This window comes from Lactuca saligna, chromosome 3, assembly GCF_052625555.1.
Source record: "Lactuca saligna cultivar CGN05327 chromosome 3, ASM5262555v1, whole genome shotgun sequence".
Lineage (NCBI taxonomy): Eukaryota > Viridiplantae > Streptophyta > Magnoliopsida > Asterales > Asteraceae > Lactuca > Lactuca saligna.
The window spans coordinates 129,538,771-129,545,715 of record NC_136419.1 but is presented as its reverse complement, the minus strand read 5'-3'; positions in this window follow the sequence as shown (position 1 = coordinate 129,545,715).

Sequence of the window (6,945 nt, the reverse complement as noted above, 5' to 3'; positions counted from 1 at the left end):
TGGTGAATATTCGTTAGAAAATTTTTACTTGAAGTTTGATCTGAATCTTGACTGAGACCTCGACTAAAGCTTGGATGAGTATTATCTTCGTTTTTGGATTCTTTTACCTGCCAAAATATTTATCATATAAATAATTATATGTCAATTATAATATTTTTTAAATTTTATTCATATATGATTTTTGATCATTCAATCATATGTGATTTTTAATTGTTTTTCCAAATTGTTATCTCCTTTAATTCCTTTTGTTTCTCAGCTTCTCTCCTTTTTTATTTTCATCTTCAAAATTTCCCTTGCCTAAAAGATACACAACATATATGAATATTCTATCTATATTCAAAATATTACATTACTTATTCATAAAAATTTCCCTTGTCTAAAAGATACACAACATATATGAATATTCTATCTATATTCAAAATATTACATTACTTATTCATAAATTAATATAAATATTTTAATATATTACTTTATAAATAAGTAATGCATAACATTACTTATGAATAAATAATTCTATATTTTACTTATTAATAAATGAAAAGTGTGTTATTCAAAAGATCAATATAAACATTATAATATATTCAATTATGAATAAGTAATGCATATCATTACTTATGAATAAGTAATACTATATTTTTTATTTATTCATATATTGTCTTTTTCACTAGTGTATAATCAATCTTATTATATTCACTTATTAGTGAATGAACCATTTACCTCTCTCATATGGATTTCCTTTTTCAACTGCTCCTGCTTGGTTTATTTCCACATTCATCTTTATTTTCCTCAATAGTTTCAACTTCTCTTTGTATATCTCCACTTCCATCAATTCTTTTTTTCTACTCAGCTTCTGCTCTTCCTTTATTTCCATGTTCAGACTTTTCCTAGCTTGAAACATATACATCATGTATGAATATTTTATCTTTTTTACTAATTTATATAGTGTCTTATTTACTTATGAATAAACAAGGTTATTAAAAAAATCAGTATAAGAATTTTAATATATTCACTTAATAATGAATCATTCATTTACCTATATCATCTTTGTTTTCTAAACTTCTCCTCCTTGTTTATATACTCCTTCTAAGTTTCCCTTCTCTGCAAGATCCATATGATATTATACATTAAGTATAATTGATTAATGAATTATTAAATCTATAATAATATTTTTTTACTTTTAAATAAATAATAAATTGATAGTAACATATCTTGAATAACTTGATTGATTAGTGTATTAGTTTTACTTCTAGTCATTGGTAACCCTGGTCAAAATTGAATAAAAGAATTTGTTATTGTGTATTAATATTTTTATAAAATAAAAATAAGTCAAAATTTACCTATATCAATATTATCCAAAATAGTTTTCATTCAGGGTTATTCCACTATTTAAACTTGAAAACTTAATTCCAAGGACATTATCCACAATGTTTCAATAACTTTATCCAATAGATTTTGATTTGTTTCTTTTTGTTGACCAGTCTTCTCATCGTTTTTCTCTCCATTATTCTCTTTTACTTCAGTTTCAACTTCATCTTTATTGTTATCTCAATCATTCTTTATTCCTTCATTTTCTGCTTCGTTGGCATTAAGCAAATAATCTACTTCAGCTTGAATTTCGTCATTATCATTGTCTTCTTCACCATTTCCCTCTTTATCTTCATTCTCTTTTTCATCATTTGCTTTTCATCCATAATTGGTGTCAAATTGATACCTTCAAGTCCAGTTTCATTAATTGAAATACAAAAAAAAAAAAAAATAAATAAATAAATAAAATTGTGGTTTTAGTTTTTTCTTCAATAATTAAATTTGTGATATTTTCTTTCAAAATCCTAAAACTTTCCTTTTCAGGGAACTTTGTTATTGCATCATTAAGCTTTCAATTCAGTTTTTCATTCATTCTCTTAAAACTATTAAACATTTTACATAATTTTGATTCATATGTTTGTGTAATAAAAAGAAGTATGATTAGAAATTAGTGTAATCATATATGATTAACATATTCAAAATAATTACCACAACAAAATTATCTACATCTTTATCATAATCACTGTATTTCGGATCTATATCTCCTTCAACTTGTTCATTAACAAATTCTTCATTTAATTCTCAATTGTCAAATCTACCTATTTCTTGTTGAAATGTCTCTCGATATCTAATCTTCTCTAAACTTCAATAACAAATTGTTGGACGTTTACATGTTACCATTAGAGCTTCCGAGTGAATTTTATCAGCATAGAACAACTACAGATAAATGATAATTAATAGATATTCATAAATGAATTTTTACAAGTAATACTATCTTTTTATTTATTCATATATGAATAAGTAATGTAAAGCGTTACATGTGAACAAGTAATACTATCTTTTACTTATTCATATTTGAATATGTGATATTTGGTTATGAATAATTAATATTATTAAAAACTGAATATAAACATTATAATATATTCAGTTATGAAAAACTTACCACAAAGAAAGCTGAAGGTCCAACAAAGTAGTTGTTATCTGAATATGGTATGTAAGAGTTCTTTGTTCTAATGAGATAATCCAAAACATAGCTTCACCTGTCTAAGTTGTTGCTATCTTTTTTTCTTGAAATATAACTCAAAGGGAATAGGTTACATCTTCCCATTGATGTTGACTTAGAAAATGTGTTAAAAAAAGAACTAAGAAGTTCAATTTGAAATTAACATCAGCTTCTATGGTATGAACAATAACTTTTTTGACTGCATTCAGTCGGATGTTTGCTCCTTCTTGAAACTATTGCTTCCATTCATCATAACTTCTATCATCTTTAGGCCATTGATCCAGTTATGTAAGTATGGTTCCACCAGTTGGAATCCCCAATTGCTATCTAGCTAAAATCTACTTAGTGAAAGTGTTTCCTCACCATCATTTTCATGAATCGGAGAGAAACCTTATGACACTTAGACTTAATGGTGTATGTGTTCTTATCCATGTGAATTGTCAAAACCATAGTCACAAGACAAGCTTAGTGACAAATTCAAACTCATATGGATTGGACTTAATCTTAATTTCTTGCCATTTGGTAGCTCAAAGGCCTGCCATTGCTTCCAAGTTGTTGTGCAACCAATTGAGAACTCTAAGAGATCATATTCAAAGCCAACTTTAATTGGAATGGGCACAGAATATGTCAACACGATAGTTTATAAACCTCAAGTCGTGTGCTAATGAAGAACTTCAGGTTTTATTCTTGATTAGTTCTTGAGACTTTCAAGACCTTTAAGACTCACAATGTCCTCTTGACGTATAAGACTTTCTTTTCAGATATTCAAGAGATAGTGTGGATTCTAATAAAGACAAACACTTCACACAATTGGCCTTAGTTGGTCTTTGTTTTATCCAAAACATCACAACTTACCAATTTCAAATGTACAAGAGTAGAAAACTTTTACTCTTACATTTGACAAGTGTTTTAAACCTTCTTTAAGGCATGTCACTCAGGTTACATTCTTAGAGTATAACTCTAAGAATTGTTTTCAGAACGAAGTATGAATCATCTTCTTGATTTTGACAACTTCAACAATTTATAGCTCCTCTTCTTAGCTATCAGAATGCACTTAGAGGATGAATTGTGATAAGGTCTCTTAATCATTAAGATGATCATATGACATGATACTAAAGTACTTTCCATCTTTTCATATTTGAGAAACTTTTATCCTTCTGCCTAATTTGATTCTTCTTATTCGCTCTGCCATACATTGGAACCTTTTCAAATGTCTCGGAATTACACTTAAGCTTGTAAGTATAACCATATTTATTGAGCTTTAGTAAATTATGATGAATAATCTTATCGGTCTTTTGTGGTGGACTTGACCAGTGCACAAGAGTGTGTACTCGATCCCTTAGTCCTTCACTTGACTCACATATACATGTGAGCAAGGAACTAGTCTTACTTTTCCAAAGATGAAAAATTCTCATTCATCATGCTATACAACTTGCATAATTCCTAGTTTCGGTCCAATTGAAACTTGGGTGATGAGGATCTTTTCTTATTTGGTAAATTTAGATATTACCACAAATGAAAGAATCAAATTCACTTTCCAATATTCCTATCAGTGGAATATTATAAGCAACAATTTTCCACAAACGCCATTGTAAGAATACATAAAATAAATAAAATCAAAAATTTCCTTTTATTATTTTAAAACTTTGCGGAAAAACTTATCCTTACAATCCATATGAAAACTTTTTGTAATCTATTCCTAAGCACTATCTCATAACTCCTAAGAAGTAGCTCAAGAATCCAATCTTCAAACTATGCGATATAAATCCATCTACGTGGTCAGATTCAACATATTCTTTCTTTAAGTTCCTTCACTTTACTTTGATTCTTAAAACATAACCATGTGTCCCAGTCATGTCATGTATCAAGAATCTCATAATAGAAACTTATTAGAGTTAGATAGTGGACTTTACCTGAAGTAGAGTCAAACTTATTGACTTTACCATCCTTAGGTAAATTTGGCAGCTTCGCAACCAATTCTGCTTCCTTTGGCAATTTAACATATGGACGCTTTGGTAATGGAACATGGGACTATCCCAGACTTAGCCTTTCTCTTGACCATTTGGTCAACCGAGTTGACTATGGCTGATCGCTTTCCATTGGGAAGAGAGAGCTTTACTGGATATCCAATGTCATTATTGTCAATGTCCACAAGTTTTAGGAAGTTGATCTTAGAAAATAGATAAGATCATTAAGGGTCTTGTCATAGTCTGTTTCATAAGAGTCCCAAAGGAACTCACTATGTGACTTAGAAAGTGATTGAACCACCAACTTTCTCAAGACTTTAACACCCAACTCTCCTGACTTGTCAATATGTGACTACATCTCCAAGATGTGATCACACATAGACCTTTACTTGCCAATAGGGCTTGAGTGACCTTAAAATTTTCAGGAACTTGTGGGTTAGGGAGAATAATTGGAGGAGGTGAAAGAAGTTTGATTTCCATGTGACATCATCTTCATTTAGGAAAGCTTGTTTCAAGAGATTTGGGAAGATCATAAATGTCTAAACCAGACATCTTTTTTGGGAGAAATTCAAGATAGTTGATTTAAAGTCCTTAATATGACACCCAATATGAAATATTAAGGCTAGGACCCAACATAATACTTTTATAACTTGGAAGAGGGATGCCGTAATCCAAGCTATAAAATATTTGAAGGTAGGTGAATGACGATTCACCAATTTCCACCAAGATAAACGAAATGTATTATTAGGTTTTAATTGGATTTGAAACTCCTAAAACTTTGAGATTCACTGAACTTTTCAATGGCATGTTTCAATCTCGAGTGTGCCCTTAAGATTTTGTGACTGGGATTCCGAGGATCACAAAACCAGGTATGAAGTAACCATGCACATATATTGGGTACCCTTAATATTTACCCGTTAATCGATGTGCCGGTTAACCACACACACTCCACCGATACTATGATAAATATTAAGTTACCCTTTGCCTACCTTGTTAAGTCCAGGTTAGTGTGCTGGTTAACCACACACGCTCCACTAACGACTTAAGCAAAGTGCAAAGTGTAATTTCATGGATTAGCACCTTATTCACTTTTTCCTAAGTAACTAAGATTGGGTATTTTATAAAAGGTTTAGTTACTTAGTATTTATCATTAATACTTTTAATGAAGGGAGAATTCTAGTACTTGTCCTACCCGTTCGGCTAACGACCCTCCACTAGTCAAGGAAGCGGTGGGTGAGAGTGGACACCCATTAAACTACCATTTTATAGGCAGTAACCTTATACCCCCCCCCCCCCTTATAGACCGGCTTCGTGAACGAGTCCTACTAACGGTAAGACTGACTTTACTCTTATAGATATATATATATATATATATATATATATATATATATATATATATATATATATATATATATATTATTAACTTATAATATTATAAAGTATAAGAGTTGAATTTTAACTTTTAAAATTCTAAGGGCTAACTTGGAATTAAAGTATTCATAAGTGAAAACTTTTCAAATTCCAAAATTTGAGGTCAAGTTTTGAAACTATTCAAAACTAATTAATTTCATAACTTATGTGTTTAAAGTAGTTTTAATTATAAGACTCTTCAAGTTCCATAAGTTGAGGACAAGTTATGGAAGACTTTAAACTAATAAAAAAATGTAACTTTTCTTTATTTTGTAACTTATTGAATTAATTAAGGTTACACATTTTATTACTTAATGTGACATCTCCAAAATCTCGGCCAGAAAAGACCGATTTTCATTTATGCTTTTAAAATAATTTCAGAGTAATTCCTTTTGATTTGAAATAGTTGCGGAATTTGTTCCCAAAAACAAAACGTGATAAAATAATATTTACCAAAGCATTTCATAAAAGAAATGTATTTTCATTATATAATCAAAACTCGGGATGTCATGTTCCGATACAGACCATAAAGCATAAATGATAACATTACAAGTCATTCAACAAATATATACATATACAGACTTGTAAACAAAACAAGTTGATGATTCATCCATCTTATGCCCTTGCGCCACTTCCTATAATACAAATAAAACTGAGTGGGTCAGGCTTGGGAGTCTGGTGAGCATATAGGGTTTTCAACCCACAATAAATAATTATATTTAATTCCACCAACCAACAATAACCCAATTACCCATTCCCGTTATTCTCACTTTACGTCCCTAAAACAACTAACACAAGGGACCTAGTCTTAGAATATTTCATCGGGCGACAACACATGCATTCGGGGGTTTCCCGGCAATATATGTAAAATAAGGCAACCATGAGGGGGATGGAGTACAGAGAATGAACACCCAAGTTCATTAACACCTACAGATGGCGAACCTGCTAGCGTTCCACAGGACTGTCTAGAAAAGTATGTGGTCGTCATCTAAACTCCACTAGATGACTGAATCAAAAACAACATCGAGGCCTCTCATCTGT